This window comes from Crocodylus siamensis, chromosome 1, assembly GCF_052110815.1.
Source record: "Crocodylus siamensis isolate JL-2025a chromosome 1, ASM5211081v1, whole genome shotgun sequence".
Classification (NCBI taxonomy): Eukaryota; Metazoa; Chordata; order Crocodylia; family Crocodylidae; genus Crocodylus; species Crocodylus siamensis.
The window spans coordinates 261189634-261205525 of record NC_143395.1 but is presented as its reverse complement, the minus strand read 5'-3'; the positions used below and the strand labels follow the sequence as shown (position 1 = coordinate 261205525).

Genomic DNA, 15892 nt, shown 5'->3' with positions numbered 1-15892 from the left:
TGAGACCACCTCAGAACTGTACCACACTTCAACTCCGCTTTTGTACCATAAAGAAATGTATATAGTTATGAACATGAGATGGCTGCAATAAATGCTGTTAGAGACAAAACTGGAAAAACTGCAAGGCTGCCTGCTACTGCTGATTCTTGCCAATCCCTATTTATGGGTAGGAAGCGTATGCCAGTTCAGCCATTGAAGATGACTCAAAAATTGCCTCACTCCCACAGAACAACAGGCTTCTTGAAATGGGGAGTAGAATCCTTTGTAAGGATGACTCAGGGTTTGTCTTCATCCCTAAAAAGGTGTGCATGTTTATCTTGGGGTAACTAACACATCAGCAATGTTAAGTAACACACAATGGAGACAAGGTACTTTCATTTTACCACAAGGTAAAAATGACTGAGATCAAACCCAGAAAGGAACTGAACCAATATTTAAGATCGGGTGATATGTCCAAGGGCTCAGCTAATTCCTAAAAGTGGCCAAATTTAACCTAGGGAATATTTCTATTAAGCCACTATTTCCTCCCCTCCACCCACCCCAAAACACCCCACTGTTTTAAATTGGAATAGCATGTGGCTAACAGAAAATATGTTTTATGTTTTTACATCAACATCAAAAATTTGATTTCTATTTTAAATTAATATTTTGTAGCCAGTTGCTTTGTGAGTTTCCATCTACTGTTATTTTTAAAATGAGGCAATCCTATTTTAATCCCATATTATCTATATTCTGAATTCATTTTATTCAAATTGCCAGACTACCTACAATTGGCCCTTATCTTCTAATGAGGTTTGTTCAAGAAAGCATTCTTAAGTAGACTAAGGAATCACCAGATAAGATTATTGAAAAAAATAAGAATCTTCCTACACCTGCTTAGAGGCACTCTGTCTTCTTGAATACCCCTTGCATGATCTCTTCAGTGTCCAAAGCTGATTTTTCTTGTTTAAAACTCTTAACAAATCAATAAACACTAATTAAAATTCTTGTTATAGAGTTCAAGAAGAAATCTAAAGTAGTATGTTCCTAACTTTTTCAGATGAATATCAGAATGGAAGCATCCTTTTGGGTCATTATTCCCCACTATCACAGCCATCAACAACCTTTAATTACTTTTATGAATCAATCTAGTTTCATCCTGAAAACTAGTTAGGTTGTTTACCACCACTACTCCCATTGGAAGGTTGTTTCAGAACATCATTCCTCTGGTAGTTAAATGACTTCTAATTCTCAGCCTACTTTTAATCCTAGTCAGTTTATTCTAATTTATTCCTATGACAACATTGCCTTTTATCTTAAATGCCTCATCTCTCTCTCCCTAATGATTGGGTCCTAATGTATTTTGAGGGGCATAATCCCCTTTTTAAATTCAGGTTTGCTAGGCTAAGTGAAGTTTCTTTATTCAAGGGGACGGGGCATAGCAAAGGGAAGGGTTGTGTGAAGGCTCCTTTCTCCCTACCATTCATTATGAAATGTTCACATAATTTAGATTATTTTTACGAAAGCAAAATTTTATGTTGTACATGTTCTTTGAGGACAGAAAAATGCGCAACTCAGATAATACAGACTAAAAATATTCCAGCTATTCTATGTCAGGTAGTTATGGTTAATTTGAGAAATGTCAGACAAAGCATAGAAGAGATGAACTCCTTTCAGCAAGTTATTCATGAATGAGAAACTTTGGGGTAGTAAAGTAAGCCTTCATAGCACTCCTGTGAAATAGGTATCTTCAGACTCCTTTCTATATGTGGAGAAATGGAGCAGCTAAGTGACGTGCAGAAGGTCACAGGTAAAAATTTCAAACTTTTAATGTCTTAACTCTCTATCCCAGGTAGAATCAATTAGAACACACTGGGCACATCCTCACAAATGGGAATGTGTGGTTCCCTGGGGACAAACAGCAGCGGCAAAATGCAACTGCTGCTTCTCCACAGGAAAAGCCCATGCACGTGTGCAGCACATTGCCCCTAGTGTGGTAGCGGAGGCTTGGGCCAGCACCTGGGCTGGCCCCAGCAGCCTTGCCTGGGGTCCTGAGGGCCTCCGGGGGCTACAGCAATCCAGCAGCACAGACCCTGGCTGGCAGCTGGAGTGTGGCTCTGCCTGGCCAGGCTCTGGTTTCTGGTGGCTCATGCTGCTGCAGTGTGTGCTGTCCTATTTTAAGATGCAGGGTTTTTTGACACTGGGATCTCCAGAAATTAAAACAACCTGCTGTTTTTAGAGAGAGAAAAACATAACTGTAACTTTGAAAGAACCCCTAGTTGATTTAGGTAAAGAAACCTTTCCTCCCACAATTTCTTGTCTACCTTTTCCTTCAGTTTCACTAAGATTCCCTATCTCCACTGCTGACAAAATGCAAGTTCCTTGTTTTTGTAGCCCAAAGTAAAAGGTAGACAATTATCTAAATTATTACGCTATGCTCATGGTGTCTGAGCCGTGATCAGTAGGCAACTGTGCAAGAGAGAAGAGGGTACAATACTGTCTGGTATAACCAAGAACCACTTCTGCCTTCCACCACAGCACTTCCCATGGCAAACTATTATCCCTGCTAAATACTTACCGTCCAGAGGTCCCTCCCTTTTGCAAAAAAAAATTATAGTAAAAAGAAAGACAGACAACAGTGTTAGAACACCTGAGCAAACTGCTGTCCTTTTCTTGGGTGAAGCCCATTCACAATAACACTGTAAGAACTGGGACTCTGAGCCAGGTATAAGCCAGGCTGGGAAAAAAGGAAAAAACAGGTGTCTTCCCACTGCCTGCTCCCCTGAGAAATGGGAGCAAACTCTGGAGCAAGTTATCACAGAAGTTAGTGCTAATTCACTGAGGAATCCCACCCCTTCCAAAGAGAAGCAGTTTAGCCCAGCCAATAGTGAGGCAATCAGTGGCAGCAGGATATGAGAGTTAGACATGCAGTAAGAGGCATCACCTGGGGTGCGAGGGAGAGAGCAGAGGCTGACTTATGTCTAGCATCATTGTGTCAACTCTGCTGTGCTCATCAGTACAGGTACATAAGGGTCAAATTTCACAGGTGATGAACAACTATTGGATTTCAAGTAGAATTGTGGGTGGTCATCACTTGTGAACATTGGACCCTTATGTTCCTCTCCCATATTCCCTTTTAATGATTGTTAGCATATGGGCACACAAATAAGCTCTTAGGAAGTGAGGCTGGGATATGAACTTCCAGCATGTCACCCAGTCTACAGTAATTTCCCATGTTCATGGTTACTTCATGGTAAATATGGTAGCTTACATTTTAAAGAAGGGATGCAAGTTACAGGGAACAGGGCAAGCTGTTATAAAGTCATGTTAGGAAAGCTTTCAGCACCAAAAAAGTTAAAAGTTTCAACATATGTCAACATTAAAAAACCCAGCTCATTAAGGGTATATTTTTTCTCCTTTTACCTAGTGAGAGACAAGGGTTTTTCTCTGCGTAAATCATTAAAGCACACAGGACCCTTCAGAAAGTTACATTTATTAATTTGATCGTTCAGAAAAGGGAGAATGCCTGCATATTTATACAGTATTGCAGGTAGCTTTATACAGTATTGCAGCTGTTCTTAGCTGTTAAAACCAACTATAACACAGTACTGCTTTTCACATTACTTCAAACACACACATACAGAGAATACCTCTGCTGCCTCCATATCACTAGTCACCAAGAAACCTTGTTAAACTCATATAGATATAAGTAATACAGCACTTTGGAAAAACATTTCTTTTACCCTGTTTTTGAACAGCCACACTACATTTTCAGATTGCAATGACATAAATATACAGTGGGTGAGGCTGGGGGTGGTTTGGGTGGGAGAAGAGGAGGATGGAGGAGAACAGAGTTCTGTGCCAAGAGCTGAATCATAACCATGTGAGTAATTTTGAATTTTTTTCCTAAGGGTATGAATCAAATTAAGTTTGTTTTGCTGTGGGTGAAGGAAGAGAGAATACAATAGCATGAATCAGAGCTATCATCAAATATGTGGCACAGACTAAAAATTAATTGCAATTACTGCCTCCTTTGAAGAGTTACTGCCACAAGATGTAACAATTTTATTAAACAATACACTTCATACAAAAAAATTATCAGGAGCTAGACTTTTCCTTTAATTTTTTTTTCCTATTGCAAATTAGTACCTGGAACAGTGGTTCTTAGACTTTTTCTCACCTCAAGGTATCCATATTCAGTCAAGGCATCGCTTGAAAAATGTCAGGTCTTAGTTTTCACTCATTTTTGAGTGAAGAAAAATAATAGAGCAATTCTCTTTTCAGCAAGACCACAACAGGTCAGAATGTTTTTAACACTATTTTCTATTTGAAATCTCTAGGTTTATCTTGCAAATCAGGTGTTGTCAACCAGGGGTACATGTTCCGGGGTTCATTGGCAGTGCCTGTGGTGGAGGAGGAGACTGGTTAGTGGATGGATACCATCTCCCAGATCTTGGTGGTCCTCAAGCCCTTTCTCAAGGGGGACTCCCTGCTTCTCGACCAGCTGCCAAAGGTACACCAACCAAAAAAGGTTGAAAGTCTCTGTTGTAAATATTTTTTTACCCTGGCTGAGAATCACTGGCCTAGAAACAGAAACATGTTTAACAATCTGTTAGATGCCTTTTTGCCCCACATACAAAGTAAAAGGAACCTCTATTGGTAAAGTCACTGGCATTTTGATTATAGTGCTCAAGTCCAATTTGAGAGTGTAGTTATGTAGAATAGAGATCTTAAAATACAGCAGGCAACTAGTCATTCTAATGAAGATAATATATTAAGTGAAGTACACAAAACAGAAAATGCTCATTATTCCTTTCAGTTGGTCTTTCTCTGAGTGATGACACCATGGAAAAGACCATTACAGAATTCTAGCTATTATGATGCTGAGATCAACTGATTAGCTAAGTACAGACAGTCAAAAGCCCAAGGCAGAATCAATTCAGTCTAGGCAGCTTCCTCTAAGCTGTGTAAGTTGAACCGATAGCCAACTGAACTAATGTTTCATTTTCAATTGGGAAAGGCAGGGAGAGGCCTGCACTAACCCAGGTCAGTAGGCAGAGGGCACCAGAGCATGTCTTTCAGCCTGCTGGCCATTGTCAGCCCAGCCAAGTGTCCCCAACCCCTGCTGTCCTCACACACCGGGTAAAGGAGCCTTCTGCCCAGTGCTGGCCCACCTTAGGAGAGCCTCCCCATCAGGAGGTTTCCCCAACCTGGGTTCCCAGCCCAGGCAGCTCTGAGGAGCTGAAGGGAATTCCCTGTTCCCCCTCCCAGCTGCTGAGGCTTGCAGGAGCTGTGGCAAGCAGCTCTGGGGTTCAGGAGGGAAAGAATTCCTCTCAGCTCCCTGGTGGTACACCAGGCTGGGGGACACTGCATCAGGGTGAGGGAAAGCCCCCCAGGGCAGGGGATCCCCAGTGCCCCCATGCTGGGCTCCCCAGTGCACACAGCCCACAGGGTTTCTCCCTCCCTCTTGTGGCAACTGCTGAAACAAATAAGCAGCTGGACAGTATAGCCCAGGGCTGCAAAGCATCCTGGGATGCTGGGGGACTGTGAGATAACTTGAACCAGTAAGGGGTCTAGGACAGAAGTTCCATAAACCAGTTTGACCTAAATCAGTTAAGTCTGATACTACATTCAACCAGGTTTGGCCATTTTGAAAGTGTTTTACGTGCACTGAAATTCTGTTCTGTTACTGGTTTAAAACAGTTACCAATCACTTAAACCAGTTGTTGTGTAACTTCTGTCCCCAGCCATTATGTTTACTTTTAAATATGCCATACCAAAAATAAGTAAAATGTGAAACCTCTTTTTGCATTGTTTTCATTACAAGAATTTCAACAAATACCATTAATTTATGATAGACAAGGTTCTTTGGGTAAATCTGATATCTTGTATTAGACCATTCAGATTTACCCAAAGGACCGTGTCTGCCTATGTCCTCAGATCAACATGGCTACAACCAACACCCATATATTAATTTATGATAGATAGCCAAGAAATTAATCCAGAACATAAACCAAATTCTGTCTTTAAAAAAACCATATCACCCTCAAAAATCTTTGTCATTTTTAAAAACTAGTTTAAGGTTTTAGTATTCCAGGATGTTGACATATTTATCTTCAAGTTTCTAATACAGAGGAAACATTGTTTAATGTGAATGCAGCATCTTAAAAACAAATTGGTTTTCTGCCATATTGAAGTTAAAAAATAAATCATTTGAAATTGACTTCATCCAAACAAATCGCTGTACAATTCTAGAGTCATTCCCTACCATATGCCTAGAGGGAAAGAAAATTAAGATACTTATAGCATGTCTGGATATCAGCTGATTGATAATCCACAAATTGAGGCAAATTTCACTATCAAGGGCCCAATTTCCAGACATACACATCTATATCAAACTACATGAGATGTAAGCCATTCACTTATTTCAAACTTTCTTGTTTCTCCATCTGGATAAGTGGGGAAATGATACTTGTCTGGGGATTCTCCTGAATCCCCAGATGTTAAGCTTTTTAATTTAACCAAAGCTCAAGAATAAGTGACTTCTTTCCATTACCAAAGGGTAACGGTAGTATCACTGCTATACCCGGGAATCATGGAATGTAACGGTCCAGAGAGTTATTCCAACAATGTAAGAACTAGAGATCTGATTGACAATACTTTCATTCCCACAAAACGTTTCCTTTAGCAGAGGCCCATGTAGCCACACTCCTGTAGGGGTTCATCTAACCATCTCCTACCTATAAAAAGAAGATCACTGATAATCTCTAACAATAGCATTTACCAGCAAGCTGTTGTACCATTTTACAGAAGAGTACAAAATGGCCAGAACTCAACCACAGAAGACAATGAACATCTCTCACTCAAAAGGGAAGCAACATCATCTTCATAACTGCAGTTTTACAGCAGTCATTTGTATTTATAATAAAGCAGCATGTGTATTAATGCTGTAGTTTTAGATCTCCAATTAAATTGATAACCACTATCCATACGTCATTGTGCTCTAAATTTGTACTGTTGTTTTGGTCTACAGTTGGAGATGTTATTAGGAATGAGTAGCCCTCCACAAAAATATATACTTTTTGGTAAAGCTGGACCAAGTCTATTCATCAGCACCAAAACCGATCTGTAAAACAGTTCCCATTTTTATAGGTTTTAGACAATAGACATGGTAATTCCTGAAAATACAGAATAGTTTTAGTAATGTAGTTATTCTGAACTAGTTATGTCATGGAAAGTGTAGCATTCTAGCCATTGGGCACATTCCATTCCATGACCAAGAAAGTAATCAAATTGTGATTTATTGATATAGACTTTTGCACATTTTGAAGTATTGGGCTTAAATTAGCTATTAAAAAGAGACTTCCCAACTGTTCTCCTTAACTGTCTAGATGCTACACACAAACAAGACTTAAAAAAAAATCCTGACATCACCCACAACACTCCACTTGGTCAATACAGTTTCCCTGCATCTGAGCTAAATGCATAATGATAGCTTCATTTGCTTATCAGATCATCATGGGTCTATCCAAAGGTCACAGAAATAATAATCCAGTGAACCAATTGGATTTGGATGAGGTCCTACATTTCCAGTACCCATTTCCCCCAAGTACTGTTGGATTCTTTGGATCTCAGAGAAGCTATAGAAAAAACAATTCTGTTTTAGCTCTTTTAAAAAAAGTCACATGTACTGTCTGTTTTTACTACTCCAGAAATACTTTTAAAAAAAGCAATGAAAAAGCACACTCTAAAAAGAAGGGACTTCCAAATATATATTTGGAGCATAAAAGGAAACACCATCACTAATAAAAGCATTTTTCCATGATGATCTTACATTTATTTTCTTGAATCAGGTGATAAAAAAAACTTAAGGAAAACTTCTATTTCAAACCTCAAGATCACAATATTGGCTGAGTAAACACCAATTTTTATTGGATATTCATCGGGGGTAAACATACAGGTACTTAACTAATCTCACAACTTGCAAAATTTGTTATTTTAAAATTTAGATATGTTCCAAGAGTGTTCTTCAAGATATTTCTTTTCTGCCCTGTTATGATATGCCTGATTTTTTTTGAGATGGATGGAGAAGGTATTTGACTTGCACAGATTAGCAGAGCCCAGACAAACTTGTACGTCAGATGCTTCTCTATCTCATTAAATATCAGTAGGATATGTTTGAGAAAGCAATTATAAAAAACCAAAATACCATATGTACTCACATACCACATGCCCTTTTTATTTTTTTGGAGAAAAAAGTCCCCAAATTGGGGTGCATCTCAAGTGGGGAAACATATTATGCCCAGAATAGAAATGCCCTACTTTGATCCCTGCTCCACCCAGCAACACGAATGGAATTTCTTTTCAGGCAGTTAAGAGGGTCAGTTGACTTAATGGCTCATTTTTCTTTACGTCATCGGTATTAACAATCATCATTCATTTTTAATAGTCTTGATGTTCCACTAATCAAGTTAATCTTTCTTGTGGCAATTTTGCTGCCTGCTACCTCCTCCTGGTTTCTTGTCTCCTTTCCACAACTTGCAGACTGTTTCTAGTTCTTTTCAAAATTATAGATCTACACATGGAGACCTGTGCTCAGCAGCAGCTGAGGTTTCAGCTTTTGGTTAAGCAGGAAAGGGAGGGTGCGTGAGTTGAAGATTGAGATCTGTCTTTGCTTTGGCAGCCATTCCTTTGGGAATTTTTTTTCCTATCCTTCCTTCCCAAAAAACAAGGTGTGTCATATTTAGGGGTGCATGGTATGCAAGAACATACAATAACTCAACACTTCTGAATAGCCTAGCAGGACTTATTTGTATTTATCTGTTTGACAGCACCCTTCTTAGGGCAGAGACAGTCTGTTCTATGTATGTACAGTTTGTACAGTATCAATCACAATGTGGGTTCTTGTTGCTAATAAGATACATTTAGAGATCTGTTTCTGATGTGGTCTTCTGTCACTTTGGGATACAGAAGAGTTATGCAGGTATGCATACAAATATACCTCCCTACTTAATGGAGGCAGGAATGCTCCTACTTCCAAAACAAGTCATCATAGAAAGACTTTATTTTTGTTTGTGCCACCCAGATAGAGTCTGTGGCTATACATTGAAATATTTGGCAAAAGCTAAACCGCAAGTATGCTGCAGTACTGTGAGTAATAAAGATAAATGTTTGTATTTTGTTTTTTTGGAGAGTCCTAAATCAACACACTGTAAGCAAGGGTATCAGAACCAAACAACACCAAAATCTTTAAAATAACTTCAGAGGATTCAAATCATGTAATTTACTTACTTTGTTCTTTAATAGTGTTTAGAATATATATCAAGTAGTAATACTGTGTACATCTCTATCAGCTAAGACATGGGATGGATTTGCTTGAATCCAGCCCTCCCCATTACTTAAGGTTAAGCCAGTTAGGGCCTAATACTCCATTAAAAAGATGTTTAATCTTAAAAGTACTTATTTCTTTACCCTAGCTTGAGCACTTCTTTTCTTTATGTTCCTTCATAACATTCAAAATGATTAACTTATTTTAAAAAATAACGTAGATTAATTCTTCAAACCTATAGCCCTTCCTGTATGTGCACTAGTATATAAAAAATCATTTGAACAGGTCCATGCATAACAAAGTAGCATTTTAGAATCAAGTTAAAAGAGCATGTAGCTTTTAAAGAGAAGCTGTCAAACTGCAGCCCTCTTAAGTTTGCCAAAAATATTTAATGCTTCTATGTATTTTCTTTAGTGAAAATAAAAATCAACTGTATTTCGTAAAAAATAGAAAGCATCCCAATACTCAGTATTCTTCACTCACTCCCTGGCAGGTACATGTGAAATGAGAGAAGGATACAGAAACAAGGCATATTAAAATTTCTGATGGGTAGTTATATTAGAAATTGAATTCTTTGAATCACTTTCTATTGTTTTAGAAATTGCAGTAATAACTAGAAATGAGAGGGCAGCTGTAAAATTAAGAGCTCTCCCAATCCCCTCCCCCCCGCAAAAAACCCCCTTCAATTTCCACTCTGATGCAGGTCATGTTATACAATTTAACAGCAAATATGTTGTTTTCACTCAGTACAGCTTAAAGCACCAGTTCCCAAAGAGCATGCCATGAGAGCAACAAAAGTATGCTGTAAAATCCCTCTGTGTGATGAGATAAATGCTTTCCTTCCCTGTCCAGCATCCTGCATAGGTCTCAGCTACTTCAGCAGTGGCTGTGGCTGCTCTTCTGGGAACTGCTATCACTTCTACCACCTTTCCCTGCCCCCAGCCAGCCCCTGTGGCAGCCATCCCCATGCTCCCAGCACCTTGCTCCAATGTGAGAGGGCAGACACACAGGTTAGGGACAGAAATTATGCATAAATGGGTATAAGTGATCAGAAACTGGTCTAAACCTGTAACAGAACAGTAGTGAAGTGCATACAGACTAGTATAAAAATTGCCGAACCCAGCCTAAGATAGATCTGAATTGATGTAGTATCAGACTTAACTGATTTAAATTCATAGTTTCATAGATTATAGAGTCGGAAGGGACCACAAAGGATCATTGTGTCCGACCCACTGTCCCTGGCAGGAAAGAGGACCAAGGTCAGATGACCCCAGCCAGGTATCTATCAAGCCTCCTCTTGAAGACCTCTAAGTTAGGCAATAGTACCACCTCTCTTGGAAGCTGATTCCAGATTCTGACCACCCTCGCTGTAAAAATTTTTTTCCTAATGTCTAACCTGAATCTACTCTCCACTGGTTTATATCCATTATTCCTAGTTGCTCCTAGGGATGCTCTGGTAAATAGCGCTTCTAAAATTCCCTGTTGTCCTCCCTTGATAAACTTATAGGTGGCTACAAGATCCCCTCTCAGCCGTGTCCTGTGAAGGCCAAAGAGATCCAGATCCCTCAACCTCCCCTTGTAGGATCTTTCACGGAAGCTACTAATCATGTGAGTGGCCCTCCTCTGGACCCTCTCCAGATTCTCCGTGTCCCTCTTGAAGTGTGGCACCCAAAACTGGACACAGTACTCCAACTGCAGCCTGACCAATGTGGCATAAAGGGGGAGCATCACCTCCCTCAGTCTGTCGGTCATGCATCTGCTAATGCACGACAAGGTGCTATTGGCCTTGTTAATGTCTTCATTACACTGCCGGCTCATGTTCATCTTGGAGTCAACTATGACCAAGATCCCTCTCAGCCACTGAACTGCTGAGGAGGTCGTCCCCCAACCTATAGGTGTGCTGGGGATTCCTCCTTCCTAGGTGGAGTACCTTGCATTTATCTTTGTTGAATTTCATCTGATTTCATTCTGCCCATTGATCCAACCTGTCCAAATCAGCCTCTATCTGCTCCCTGCCCTCCGGTGTTAACTTAGCCCTATAACTTGGTATCATCTGCAATTATAAACCAGTTATTGAACTTCAGTACCAGATCCCCTCCAAAATCAAGTTAACTTGCAGTCTCCTGACATCCCAGGATGCTTTGCAGGTCCCCACTAATCCTTCCTTGCAGGGAGGATGGGCTAGCCTCTGCCCCAGCTTGTCTGCTCCGGCCAAGCCAAGCAACCCCAGCCCCTGGCCTGTCACAGAGCTGAGGCAGCAAAGCCTCTCTTTTCCAGCCAAGCCAGTGGCAGCACAGAAGGTGCACAACGGGGTGAATGAATCCCTCCCCCACCAGATCCAGTACCCCACCCCTCAAGCTAGGGTCTGAATAGCTTTGCATGGCAGGGGCTTTCCCCCTCACTGTCCAGCTTGGCCCGGTTGCAGAGCTACTTGCTCAAGCCCTGCCCCCAGACCCTGCCTCTCAGCTGCAGGGGAGAAATGGGGGAGTGGAGCCACTGGCCCTGGCTCCCACACTGTGGTCTGCATCCCCAGGGTCCAGGGGTTTCACACACCCTTGGGCCCTAGGAACCATAGCTGCCATGATGCCTGGGGCTTGGGGTTTTTTCACTGGACATGGTGCACTGGTGGGGGCGCAGATGTCCCCACCATGTGGGTCCAGGCCCATATGAGCCAGCCAGCACAGGTGAGGGAGTCACTCTGCTGCTACAGAGCTGGCCTCTGGTGGGGTGCTGGCATGGGAGGGGAACAAGCTAGCCGATCAGGTGTGGCCCAGGTACTGGAAGGCATACTTGAGCACCTCTAGACTGCTGGCCTCTGTCAGTATAGTCACCCTACTTCTCCACCCCCTGCCACCAGCTATGAAAGGGGGCAGAATATCTGTTCTGTTCCCTCCCTGACAACCTAGGGCACTTAGAGCACTTCTGCCTTGGCTTTTTGAACCTCTGTTCTTAGCCACAAATAGTCACACCGCTACTCCCACTCTTCCGGGCTTGGCAGCAGGGGCCACAGTGTTGTTTGCTCGCACATAAAACCCTGCAGAAGTAGCTCCAGAAGTGGAGGATGCCCTTGCCCCTCTGAGGTACAGATAAAGAAATGGGAAGGGGGCAGATAGCAGAAAGAGTAAGGGACAGCTGGGTGACATCCTGCCTCTGCTGACATTAAGTGGCATCAGCTAAAGCACTAATTCAACTTTTTTAGCCTCAAGGCCCCCCTCCAGATCTTTTCTGAATTTAGACCAATAGAATCATAGAAAATTAGGGCTGAAAGGGACACCAGGAGGTCATCTAGTCCAACTCCCTACTCAAAGCAGGACCATCCTCAACCAAATCATCCATGCCAAGGCTTTGTCTAGCTGGGACTTAAAAACCTCCAAGGGTGAAGAGTTCACAACCTCTCTTGGTACACCTGTTTGAGTGTTTTACTACCCTTCTAGTGAAAAAGTTTATCCTAATATCTAACCTAACCTTCCCTTGTAAATTGAGACTGTTGTTCCTTGTTCTGTCATCTGCCACCACTGAGAACAGTATAGCTCCATCCTCTTTTAAGCCCCCCTTCAGGGAGTTGAAGGTTACTATTAAATCCCCCCTCAGTCTTTCCATTTTCCAGACTAAATAAACCCAGTTCCCCAGTCTCTTCTCAGAAGTCATGACCCCAGACCCCTAACCATTTTTGGTGCCCTCCACTGGACTCGCTCCAATTTGGCCACATCCCTTCTGTAGTGGGGGTCCCAAAGGTGGACACAGCACTCCAGATATGTCCTCACCAGTGCAGAGTAGAAGGGAAGAATCACTTCCCTCAATTTGCTGGCAACACTCCTACTAATGCAGCCAGTATGCTGTTAGCCTTCTTTGCAACAAGTTCACACTGTTGGCTCATATTCAGTTTATTGCCGGCTGTAACCCCAGGTTCTTTTTTGCAGAGAAACTGCTTAGCCAGTTGGTCCCCAGTCTGTACTGGTGCATGGGATTGTTCCATTCTCTGTGCAGGACTTTGCACTTGTCCTTACTGAACCTCATAAGATTTCTTTTGGTCCAGTCCTGTTGAGGTCTCTCTGAATCCTAGCTCTACCCTCTAACATATCTACTAAACCCCCCCAGCTTGGTGTCATCTGCAATCTTGCTGAGGGTTCACTCTATCCCATCTTCCAGGTCATTGGTGAAAATGTTGAACAAAACTGGCCCCAAGATAGAGCTCTAGGGCACTCCATTTGATACCGGCTGCCAACTAGTCATTGAGGCATTGACTGCTACCCTCTGAGGACAAAGATCCAGCTGGTTTTCTATCCACCTTACAGTTCCTTCATCCAACCCATACTTGCTTAGCTTGCTTGCAAGAATGTTGTGGGAGACAGTATCAAAGCCTTGCTAAAGTCAAGGTATATCACTATGTCACCTGAGAAGCTGCAAAATTCAGAAAAGTTGTGAAGGGGGTGTCTTGAGGCCAACAATGTTGACAACCACTGGCATAGAGTCCAATCCTTTGCTTAAAGAAAAAAATTTAAAAATGTATTAAATTAAAAAAAAAAAAAAATCAGCAAATACATCTCAGCACTGGTATGACTTCCTCTGGCAGGGTAATGGAATGTGTTATATGTTTTTAAAAATAAAAAATATCCATAAATGCATACCTTTTGGGTGTAAGAATAAAGTATGCCACTAATTTTAATACAGAAAAAAAAACTGTCCCCCAAGTATCAAAACTTTTTGAAACACTGGCTTGAAGAATTGGGATTCCCAGCTTCAAAGGCAGCCCAGAGTGAGTTAGAAAGTTAAGATATATTCCCTCTTCCTTATCAGTAGCAACAGAAAGATTTCCTCTCTCACCTCCCCCTTCATCCTTCCAATAAATTTTAGAGCTACCAGGTTTCTGACTGTGCATATTTAAGATCTTGGGAACAACAATTCTCATGTATGTGTGCAGAATTGGCTAGCTGCTTTTTAAGCCATTCTTTACTTCTCCTGTTCTGGCTATTTTACTCAGACACAATTTGCAGGTATTAGCAGGTAAAGCTAGCTGCAACCCCCTGGTACTAATGCACCAATAATGACAACATATTTTCAACACTCAAATAGATTATATGTCTAAGGGAGTAAATATGATGGTCAGCACAACTGATTAAGTATTGATCACCACATCCTGATAGGCAGGGACCCCATCTGGTATAGGTGGGTTGACCTTCACTCTCTCTTGAATGTCTCAAAGTGAGCTGACCTAAAGCTATATCTACACAGCTGTGACTAAGGCTCTTGCAAACATGCCTGCAATAGCTCTAAACTAGCTAGCTCAGGTATCGACAACAGAATAATCAAGGAAGCAAGGAGATCAGAGTAACCTGCAAAAACCTAGCCAAGAAGATAGGATGTCAGCTCCATGAGCAGCAGTCTCTGTAGTAAAAATATACCTATACAAAGGGGGAAGTGCTGTGTGGACAGACACAATCAATTAACATCTGAAGACATTATGCTCCGCCCCAGACCAACCCAGTCCCCCCAGAAGTGAGGTTTAGCTCAAGGCTTACATTTAACAGCCCCTAACTTACATGCAACCTTTGATCCCCTGGTGGCAGATGGCCTTCACTGAGATTTAAGACTGAGTGTATTGACTAAAGAAGATATCCTAGCATTTAATAAAGTTGCAAACACTGAGGTATGTAACCAGAATATCTGCCTACAAGTTTTACTGGATGTTGTAGAGATGGCATCTACAATGTAAAAGCAGCTTATACCATATATCTCAAGCATTTTAAGGTATGAGCTGCTTTTACATTGTAAATGCCATCTCTACATATATATCTATACATATATCTATATAGATATCTATCTATATAGATATATTTCTATATCTAAAGATCTATCTATATAGATACATCTCTCTCTCTCTCTATATATATATCTCTCTATATATAACAATAAAAGGGAGCTTTTTTGCAAAATAATTGGGACCTTAACAAATGTTAGATCTTGTTTAATAATACAATGCAAAGTTAGCAAAGCCGGAAGACTGAGAATACTATTGTAATTTCATCCAATGACTGTTCTTTAAATGAAAGTTAAAGAGACTATCGCAGCTGCCTATAACAAAGTAATAAAGATATTTATCCCTAATGTATAACTGTACAAAATAGTTCAAAAGATACACCTCTGTTATTTGTTCCACAGAATTTTCTTCTAATTGCAGGCAAATCAGGAGCAAAAGAAGGATGATGCTATCTGGTAGTATTTTTCACTATTTTATTCACCATTCTCCCCATCCAGCCTGAAGCCTTGCCAAATTAATATCTGGCAAAACACAAACTCCACAAATGCTGAATAAAATTAAATAATTTACAGTCCTCTAATATTTCTGGTTCACTTTATTACTGATGCTTTACTCCAAGGTTCGGCAGCCATTTTGCTAGCATGGGCCAGGGCTTATGACGAAGCTATCACTGGGCTGGAAATCTGCACCCCTCTCTCCCTCTGGCTGGCTTCCAGATTCCCAGCTCCTCTACAGCAAGGGTAAGCTCAGATGCTGCAGAGCAGCGGTATCTGCAGCAGAGGGAAGTGCCACAGGGCAAAGGGGAAGCATGGTGAGGCACAGGTCCA

General features: G+C 41.2%; 1 long non-coding RNA gene across 1 annotated transcript in view; it reads right to left on the bottom strand.

Annotated features, from left to right (window-relative positions):
* The window catches only part of LOC149874445 (uncharacterized), a 270069-nt gene that overhangs the window by 191476 nt on the left and 62701 nt on the right, over positions 1-15892 (bottom strand). The gene's annotated exons all lie outside the window — the stretch shown is intronic.